Source organism: Psittacula echo (genome assembly GCF_963264785.1).
Source record: "Psittacula echo genome assembly, chromosome: 5".
NCBI classification, from domain to species: Eukaryota; Metazoa; Chordata; class Aves; order Psittaciformes; family Psittacidae; genus Psittacula; species Psittacula echo.
The window spans coordinates 73,749,839-73,761,029 of record NC_137739.1 but is presented as its reverse complement, the minus strand read 5'-3'; positions in this window follow the sequence as shown (position 1 = coordinate 73,761,029).

Sequence of the window (11,191 nt, the reverse complement as noted above, 5' to 3'; positions counted from 1 at the left end):
AGTCCAGTTATGGCATTGTGGAGTTCAGGGTAGATGAACCACTGCAGTGGGATTTGTAGACTCTGCTGAACCATGTGGGTGTGTGAATTTGAGCTAGCTAATCCAGGAGTGTTTAGATGCCTTTTGTATTGCAATTAGCAAAGTGATTTGGACATAATTTGCATCTGAAAAGCATGCCTATTGTTGTGATAAACAGCAGGGCAGTGAAATCGTAGTATATTGCATAATTTCCTTTAAGTACATGGGTGCAACCAGTTGTATCCATTTGTACCAGGAGTATTGCAAGGTGCCACAGCTCCTGTGCTTTTGGTTAGCAAATTTCCTATTTTATTTGATTACAGGGTACTTGCCATTTTCCATCCTCTTGAGAATGAAAAACCAGCAAGAATTCTCAGGACTTTGGGGTGTTTTAAATGAGATTGTGCAGTCATTGATCAATGCAGGGGTGGATTGGTTGTTACATGAACTTGCATTAGACCACTTGAAGACAGCTTTATTTTAGTAAGCCCTGTTTGGAAGAGGGAGTTTAGATGGGGCAATTCTGAATTTGGAGTCAGGTAGTGGGGCCTACATATATGTAAAAAAAAAAAAAAAAAAAAAGTTGTTCTTTTTATTTTGTTAGCCTGTATTGGAGCATTCATTCTTCTCATTCAGTTTTCTCTTTCAGCCAATTTATTTCAGCTGTTTTCAACTTACTGAATACAGTGCAAAATAGAAAATGCAGTCCATTCCACAGAAGTAGCTTTCTGTAGTTGCTGTTAGTATTTTCTATGGTGCGTGAAGTACAAGGCATTTTCAGAGATCATGTATTTGATGGAACACCTTCATAGACAAGATGCTCTTCACCCACCTTAGCTGATGCAAGGAAGATGATTTTTCAAAGAAGGATTTGTACTGAAGAAGGGATTAGAAGTCTACCCTCAAGCTCTGTATTATCAGTGCAGTTACTCATTTTCCACAGGGAGTGATTCTGGCTGATAAATTGGCATTGTTGCAAAACAACAAAATACAACTTCAGCTCTTGCGTTTGCAACTGCTCCTTGCAGACTGATAGCACTTTATAAATACTGCAGTAGTTTGGGATCATCAATTCAGATGAAGTTCAAAGTTGGGCTGTATGTGTCTCTTTGCATTTCTAAATTTGTATAGCACTGACACTTGTTTCAGTTAAATATTCAGCATATATTTGCTGTTACATTCTCTGTAGCTATCAGTAGCTACTAACAGTGTGTTGGCTCAGAGCCCTTCCAACAGCCCTTGGCTCACAGCAGTATTATTTTATTGGAAAGTAAGCCAGTTACAGGTAGCTACTGCATTTTATTCTGAATTCTTTGGAAGAAGGATGAATGTATTGGAGGCAGTTTATTCCCAGGTATAACATCATTCTGGTCCATTAAAAGTAAATTTTGTATGCAAGTGCCCATTTTAACAATTGATTTCTTAAATGGAAAAAATTTGCTTTGTTTCATAAGCAATTCATGTATCAATATTTGCTACCACCCATCCCCATTCCATTTTTTTTTTTTTTTGTTGTCTTGCTCTCCTTGTTTCTTATCTGTCAAATAATAGATTGATTCTGAAAATGGCAAAGGCCTTCCTTTTAAGTCAGCAGTACTTCCAACGCACCTTGGGTGGACAAAGCAGAAAACATGGAATGCATATTTCTCTCTTAAAAAATAAACAAATAGATAAATAAAAAGAGAATGCCTCTTTACTAGGTGCATCCATCTTGGCTCTCACCCCTAGGTTTCCTGGACGTAACATCTAGTTGCAAACAGTATTTTCAGCATTTTAAAATAACTACAAAATCTGCAGATTTAGAAATACCTAAGTTCAAAATGGGGTGAGGCTCCCTGAGGAAAGGAGAGGAAATGGTTCAACTTCCATGGTTTATCAAGAAGCACTCTGATCATCTGCCAGGTGACTGAGATGGGTCACCTGTGGCTAACACAACTTGAACAATCGGAACTGTCCATCCTTGGTGTTGTCTGTTACACAGTTATGTGTCAGGGTGAGTACTACCACAGTTGTCACAGATGGAAAGAAAATTGTTCGAGACCACAGAGAGAGCCCTTTCTTGGAGGTGGTACAAAGCCTTGGTGATCCCTTGGTTAGCAATGTTCTGCATAGACCGCCACACCATGAGTATTTACTCATTTTATTGAAGGACAGCCATAATTGGAAACAGCACTTAGTTATGAGTATGGAAGTGAACTGCTCCTTTTTGGAAATGTCTGTAAAAGTAGTAGGAATTGGAAATCCCAGTCTTCATCAGGATTCCAGTTTCCCTAAAGAGAAGAAAAAGAGAGTGTCCCAGAACTGGTTCCTTTCTTCCTGTTCTGGCAGGATGAGGCAAAAAAGTCCCTGCTGTTTCCATGCCTAGATGTGCATCCATCTTTCATCTTGCTGGCTGCAGAGTGAGAGAAGTGTTCAGCTGCCCTATCAGCATGGGGCTTCCCGTGAGCTGGTACCTCAGAAAGAGGAGGAATAGGATCCTTCAGAATCTGTGAATTCTTCCAGCATAAACAAAACTGCTTTTTTTACAAATGAAAAGGAATTCATTTGGCAAAAATCTGAACAGTAAGTGTAGCTGCTGGAAGTGTTTATACTTCATTCCTTAAAAAAGGCAATCGACTGAATGTTGTTGATAGTACTGCAGTGCTCAGCACTTGCAAAGAGGGGCAGAAGGTCTGCAATGATCTTCCACTGCGAAAGTATTTTTGGAGTAACTGCAGTTACAATTTGATGTCCAAGCAGTCACTGGAAGGAGTTTTAGATGCTTTGGGAGCTGTACTTCGCTGACAGAAAGCAGATTCCTTTGCTGCTCCTCCATGCTAGGGGAGCAGCACCATGGTGTCCAGAGTGGTACAAGACCCTTCAGTCTGTCACTGCTAAGTGTAGTGTGGCTCCCTACGGAAAGATGCCCAGCCCTGTTTCACTATGTCCTCCTCATCTAGTTCAGGAGAGGAACATGCTTGTACAGTCTTGTTCTGCTGAACACTGTGATCAGCAGTGCCGCATGTAATACCAGTAAGAGCAAGGACATAATGCTCCTCAAGAGTAAGGATACTGAAGGAGGTGTGGAGTTTTTATCTCAGTTCCAGACCTTCCAGTTTCTGTCTGATTCAGATGGCTGTTGCATCAGTTTCTCTTTGGAAAGTTATTTCACTAGTCATACAGGTTTACATTAGAAGGAAGAGCAGAGGTGAATTGTGCAGTGCTCAGACTAAGCTACACCCGTTAAAAGCAGTGTATAGACCAGGTTGGACCTGGGGATCTTCTGGTTGACTCATTCACCTTGATAAACATGATGACTTCTACAATATGTTCTGTGTTGTCCTCTAATAGACACACATTGCTTTGCAAGCCCAAATCCTAGTTTAATGAAGTAATAGCCAGGAGAAGAACATCAAGGTAAGTTTCTTTCCTCCCAGTGCAATTGTAAAGAGACTTTGTAATGGATATGAAATATCAACTTAAAATTAATGGGGACTAATCAGAGTCACTGATTTCCCCTCCTTCCTCCCTTTCCCTCCTGTCACCTTAATAATGTGATCTATTTGATCTAAATATTATAGCAGATCAGGTAGGGATTTTTCCTATTAGGTAATTATCAGTTCAGCAGGGTGTGTGATTATATGATTTCTCAGGCATGTGAAAAGTTTTGTAGTCTAGGATATACCTAGGATTCACTAATTTGAAAGCTATTAACTAGGTATTAGTGACGTGAAATTATATTTTACTCTGTGATTGCGCTAAAGCTCTAAATCTCTCATGATTTGACATTAGCATTACAGTGTGCTTATGTTTCTTGGCAGAAAAAGCAGAACAGTTCTATAATAAAGAATAAAATATAAAGGAAAATATGAGTGAGAGGCAAATACACCTTCTCTCTTTAGCATATTTTTGGGAGTATTTTTCTAAAGGCTTAATAGGCTATCTTATCCATAAACAAGAAATTTATTTGCTGATTTGCTCCTTGTGTGTGGCAGAGTGAAAGAATGGTTAGTGTAAATGTTTTTTTCTCACTTTTGCTGCTGAGGAGTCTGGATTACTGCAAGCATGGCTATTGTCAGAAAAACAGTTGTGGGGAAAACAGCATCTTTTGAACCTGAAAGTTGGAATTTAGGGACCATTTATTTTCTGAAGATATGCCTTTGGATTTAGATTTAGATTGCTGGTGTGTGGTTGCAGGCTAGCATGAGTTATCCACTGGTAATGTAAACTGCCTGACAGTACTCTTCAGGTATAGTTGGTGAGGTTCTTAACTGAAGGCTGTGCATGAGTACTGTTAATTTAAAAAAAAACCTAAATAAAATGTTTGCTTTCACCTTTCTCAGCCCTGTCCGCATAAGGCAGAGCTGGATTCTCTTCTGAGGTCAGGCATGCTTAGAGAATGGTCCAGAGGTCGGACTTTTTAACCTGTGTGGTGACATTATGTTGACTTTCTGTTTGCATCTTGACAAGATGGGCTGGCAGTAAGGAAAAAATAGTGTAGAAAGGACAGATTTCAGTAGAATCCCTTGAAAACTTAGTGTTGATTCTTTCACACTAGGCTGTGGGGTTTTGTTTGTCTGCTTTTTAACAGAGAACTGTGCAAGTCAGATGTGGACTTTCACGTGCCATTATATTAATTCAAAGGTTGCAAATGCAGCATGTTAACATAGTATGAGGGTAAACCCCCTGTACTTTGGATGTTAGTAGTCTAATTTGTGTTTGCAGCAGGTAGTCTGAATCACTGGAGCCTTGGCTCTAGACTGTCTGCCCTTCTCCCTGGTGGCCTGTCCCCAGGCAAAGATGGAGCTGTGCTCTCTTGGGGCTGTCCCGAAGTTGCTCAATTGGTTGAAGGGCTGCTGTCACGTAGCCAGCAGTTTGTGAGTGTTAAGTCAGTGCCACAATCTGCAGGCTAGTGAGAATGCTTGAAACTAGGCTTGGCAGGAGTGCAGGGAAGATGCCCCACATCGCCAGGTGCTGAGCTCCATTCAACTCGCATGTTAAAAAGCAAGGTGTAGTGGGATCTGTGAGGACTCAATATTGCTGTGCTTTCACCTTGAAGGGCCAAGAGCATGCCTGTGTCATATCACTGTCTCAATTGTCTCTGCAGACTTCTTTTCCTCTAAAAAAAGAATACCATCCAAGAAAGGATTTTGTGATTTAAAAAAAAAAAAATCTGAAAGAAAGAGAAGAAACTTTGGTCATGGTTAAAGACAATTCTTCAAGGGCCCTGGGGGACCCGTGGTGTAGGGGCCCTGCTAAGTCTCCTCCCAGCACCAGCAATGCCTGGGCTGCATGAAGGGGGTGCCTGCACTTGTCTCCGCCCTAGGGTGCCCCTCAGTCCAGTCTTGTCACCTTGTCTCCAGCCTTGTTCCCTCCACATCTATCCTGCTGTCACTCCCACAAACGTGACCTCGTTCCTGCTGCTCCTGGCTGAAACCCAGCAGGAGATGCCTGGCACAGTGGGAAGCACTTTTGCAAACTTCTGTCTTCCAACAACAGGTTCCTTTGTATTGATTACATTTTGTAGAGCTTCAGAGGCAGTCAGTGGCTCCCTCCATGTCACCATGAACAGTGTGACAGACACTACTACAGATCATGTGAGATAATTTTGTCTTGTTGCACTGGAGTAGGCGAAAAGCTTAAAGATCTGCTATGGGGGAAAATCCTGAAGTATCAGAAAAGGTCAAGAGAAATCATAGTTGTTATACAACAACAGAATTTGTAAATCATAGAATCATAGAATAGTTAGTGTTGGAAAGGACCTGAAGATCATCTAGTTCCAACCCCCCTGCCATGGGCAGGGACACCTCACACTAAACCATGCCACCCAAGGCTCTGTCCAACCTGGCCTTGAACACTGCCAGGGATGGAGCATTCACAACTCCCTTGGGCACCCCATTCCAGTGCCTCACCACCCTCTCAGTAAAGAATTTCTTCCTTATATCCAATCTAAACTTTTCCTGTAATGCTGCAGAGGGCTTTTTGGTTAGAAATTGGAAATGTCTTCTTTAAAGGAGCATTACTCAATCAAAAGTTAATTACAATTGTTTTCTTTTAAAGTATGCATATATAATCTCAAATATAATGGAAGTAGTGAACGTGGTCCTTCTATACTGCAGGCGAAGCTGAAACTTGGATGATTTCACATACACTTTCAACTCTGCTTTGTAGTTGCCTTCAGAGTTACATAAAATCTCTGTCTAGTTCTGCTCTGTTCAGTTGAGTGATGATACCCAGAGCCTTACTCTTCAGTGCTTTGAAATTGCAACTAAGAAATGCTGTGACAATGCACATTAATGTAAATAATTTGAAGTGCTATAATTTTAAAATGCTTTACCCTTCACCATTTCTGCTATTTTTTAATTTTTTTTTTTTTTTTTTTTTTTTTTTTTTTTTGCAACTAATAGTTTTGAGTAGGGAATTTACTCCATTTCCTTTTTTAGCTCATGACCTAGCACAAGAGTGCAGTGTTTGGGCTTATAGAGAAAGAGGAGAGTTTAATAGGAGTTAAAATAAATTTGTATCATTTAAATATAAAATAGTGTCTAAATTGGTCTGTATCTGCTTTTCAGAGGTGATTCTATGTATATGCAGATTGTTTAATTTGAGCTAGAACTGTATTACTGAGTTCCAAAATTGGTATGTGCATGTGCAAATGCATTTGTGCCTGTAGTCGTGTGTGTGCATGTGTACTTTATAAAAGAAAGAAATGAAGGAATATGGATTGATGTAGACTTTTTTTTAACCTTGGTTTCTATTATCTCTTGCTTAAGGGGATATCTGTTGCTAAAGGGATATCTCATCTGCTTCTGGCTCCAGTGGAGGATGCCATGTTACAGCAATAGCCTTTTCACTGATGAGACTGGACAGAGCTGGGATATGGTCTGAGGTCTTCTGATTCTGCCACTTGTCCTTGGCTGCTGATAACTGACTGCTAGAACAACTTGGAGCTGTATTACATGTAGAATCGTGTGCTATATGTGGTATAATATACTAGGGCACTTTGTCTCCTGTGGGAATGTGAAATGTGAGTAGAGAAAGGAATAGGAAAGTATCTCCTTCCTTAAGTAAGGGGGACAGTTTAAAACAGTGAGCTGTTTTAGGAAAGAATGTGTAGCTTATGCATGTCCATACTTAGGCTTTTTTTGTCTCAATTTTTAATAGAGTATGTTGAGATGAGAAATTCAAATACTTTCAATGTTAAAAAAATTGAGCTTGTCGAACAGCTTTAATGCCAGTGTTTTTAAGAGGCAGTGTTACCTTTTAGGCTAGGAAAGGTCACCACATGGTTCCACAGTGTTTAAAATGTAGCTTATCAAATGTGCCGGTGAAAAAAAATTTGAAAAACAGCATTTGACTTAGAATTTAAAGTGTCCTCCTCACCCTGTGCCCTTATTTTATCTTATTTTTTTTAAACTAATGTTTTTGCCTCAAGCCTGGCATAACCTGGAGGACATAAGGCAGCACTTCTGGGCTTCTAGAGGACAATTCAGGTTAAGGAGTATTACGCATGGTTGTTTGCCTCTGCCCTGCTGCCGCTTCCCTTCTGTATCGTAAGAAGAGGTGAGGGATGCTACTTACTCTGAGCAATCAGTTATGCCCCGTGGTTCCTGGCTGCTGCTCTGGGGTTGGGGAGAGCTGAAGGCAGCTCTGAGTGTTCGCAGGCAACAACCAGCAGTGTGCCTGGCAGTGCTGCACAAGCTGATTCCAGTGGAGTTTGGTACTGTCTCACAGCAAGCTTTTTAGTCTCCTTGGCTTTTTGTTTGAGGGTACCACAAAACCTCCTAGAGAAATCTTAGCCATTTGTGCTTTATAGCAAGGAAACAGAGTGTGTGAGGTATTAATTAGTCTTTTATTCAACAGGGGCTTATGATACAAGATCAGAACTAGGAGAAGTGTGTGCGTGATGATGCAAATCACAGCAACATGGTGGTCCTCACTCGTGGAACGTTGTGCTTTAGACACATCAATTCAAAGCATTTGTCTGACATGGTGTGATAAAATCCTGCACTGGGTGAAGTCTGGAGCATGGTTCCCTTTGTACCATCCTTGTCTGTCTGCCCTGGAGGTAGTCATGTGTCCCTGCCGTGCTCCGCTGCAGCCTGGAGTGATGATGACTTTTGCTTCTGTCCTTGCAGTCTGAGTGACGAGAGGCAAACATGGCACAAGCACCCACTGATCCAAGTAATGTGGAAACCCCTGACCCAGAGGAGAGTTCTCCAAATATGATAGTCTACAGAAAGGTAAGGATTTGGAGCTGTTCAAAAAAATTTCTTTTTATGTGGTTGGCTTGTAAAAGGATCCCATGCTCCTTTTGAAGTCAAAGGTATATTTCAGGCTGCTTGGATGAATAACTATGAAATAGTTTTCAGAAAGTAGTTATTTAAAACCATAATATTTGAGAGCTTGGAAATCTTATTCTGTTCAGTAGAAGTATTTAAGCTTGTTTGTATAAAATACTTAAAGACAAACTATTAACTTAAAATTGTGACTTTTTGTGAATAGCTGTGGTGTGACTTTAGCTAATCATTCAACTTTACTATATCTAGTTAAAATAATTGTACATACCTTCCAAGTTTTATCACACTAGTGTAAAGCAACTGGCATACAACACTTTTAGTGCATTTTTTTCTATTTTCATATTGTGATTTTAGCTGCATAGTAGTTGTTCTTCCTGTTTTGTGTTGCTTAAATTAAGAAATAAACCTCTCAAGTGTAAGTGAATAATGTATTACAAAGGTAAATGAGTGACAAAGGTAAAATAACAGCAATGCGTGATGAAATGATGTCAAACATTTTTTCCCCATGGTAAAATGTCTTATTCTGAAGTAGTTTGGAGGCGTTATAAAAGATGAAGGAAAGCAATCTACTGATCCATTTGCTAGGGTATTGTTTTACTTTGGGCTAGGTGTATCTGTATGAAATTGAGTCTTTTTGTAATTTACTGAAATCATGTAAATATATTTTATTTATTCTGCAAAATGTTTCTGATGTAGCGTGTGAAAATGTTGCGTGGTTCTGATGAAAAGAAGATTTCTTGCATAGCTTAAATAAAGTACCATGCTGTTAATGCAACAGCTAAGGTGCTAGCTCAAATCAAGTTTCCTCATGTATGATCCTGGGTAAAATTTATATTTTCACTCATTTTTACACCTTATAAACCAGCTATAAGTAACTGAAATGTGTTGAGTGTACATGGTTCAGTTTTCTGATTGCGTGACTGCAATCTTGATAACTGTCATGTGCTGAGAAAATAATTTAGGTTTCATATAGAGCATGAGTTGTGTAAAGTGTTACTTTTTGATAACCATAATTTTGGTTTAGTTGTTGCATATTTGGTTTGGAATCTGGAATTGTTAACATGGGAAAATTTTCTGGGTAATGTGTAGGCTTGTTTGTTTTGAATGTGTTATGAACACACTTCGGCTGCTAATTTGGAAGAAGCAGTACTCAGATTATCTTTTTAGAACCTGTTTGCTGAGAGGTCCAACACCCCAGCAGGTGGAAGCAGATATGGGATATGAAAGAAGTTTCTCGTTGCATGATCTAGAATTAGGGCATTAAATCTGTGATTCTGCACACACATACCTATCCTTGAAGATCTTATGTTTTATTTGAATGTACCTCACTTTCTATGTATTTCATGGCATTTCTACTTAAGGATTTCTCAATTTCTTTGCCTTTTAGTGTTCCATTATTGTTGCTGTAGAATAAGGCTTGCAAATTCTGTGGTATCAACAGAGAGCATACTCATATCATTTGATTCATCTCTCTAATGTTCCTTAGATGTCAGTATTCTCAGCCCTTCTTAAAACAGTCATGTGTCAAAATACCTAGTTATCTTTTAGAATGGCATGCCCCATGCATTGTTCAGTAATACAGTATTTTGTATTGTCAATATTAAACTAATGCATATCTGTTGGGTTTTTGTTGCTTTTATGAATAGGGTTAATACTACCTATTCTTCAAAGTTAATTTCCATTGGTAAATGACTCTGAATCTAATTTACTCTTTGATATTAGTTATATGTGTTACACATCAATTATATGTTCCTTAGTGTTGAGAAATCATATACAAAATCTGAGATAAGACTTTTATTCTCTTGATTATCTCTCCTCTCTCCAAATGAATGTTTAGCTCTTCATCTCTCATTTCCTTTCAAATGGCTTGATTGCCAGTAATGAATGAGAAAAACATTGCACTGGACTCCCTGAAATGCAGAACACAATCTGCCAGCATACCGTACAGCTCAGGGCTGGTGTTGTGTCACAGTTAAAAAAAACAACGCGTGCTTCTCACAGCAAACATCCTGAGATGCAATTGCTGATCTCCCTAATGAGGAAGAAATAAGGGTGGGCTTCAGTAATGGGACCACAGTAATTCTTGCTGTGTCAATTATTTTATTGCTTGACATACTGTCATGTTTTTGGGTTTTGAAGGAGGAAGGTCCTCCAACTACAATCTCAAATTGTTCATGCTTTGTCTACTGAGACTCACTGAGGTCTATTTCAATTTTGTAAGTCAAGTGGATGATTGTGGCAGCCTGGTTTTCTTTATAATCACTAGTGAGAGATGCACACATACAAAGGACAAATCAGATCTTAGGTGGTGCTGAGTGTCCCTTTGGAGCAACCTCTGTCTGTTTCGTTTATGGAGAAAAGCCTAGAATAGGCTGTTATCTTCACTTATGTAGGTAAAGATAAGTGGGATGGATTTTGGCCATGCAGAACAAAATAAACTAATTTGTTTTGACTCCAATTAGTTTGTGATATTCTCTACGGACTTCTGCAAGAAAATGGATTCTAACTGCTCTGATTGCTACAGCAGATGGTCTCAATGAGACAAGTCTTATTTTGTTCTACCTTCAGGGTTAACCTTTTGGGGGCTGGTATTTACCAAATTGTGAGGCACGTTATTTTTTTAATCTGAAATGCTCAGTGTTGCTCTGCTGTTCTGGAAGACATCTGTGTGTGAATTGGGTAGGTCAGATACACTCATTAGGGTGGGTAATATTTAGGGTGTAATTTGCCTTATGCTACACTTGTTAAAATGAATTGTACCTTAAACTACATGAGCTGTATTGACTAGGTCTCCATTGACTGTCATGGGTGCCTTGACACTGAGTTGTTGGGTACTTATGTCATATACTAGTTATCTATAATTAAGCAAGCTGCATCCCACTCCTAAGATCTGT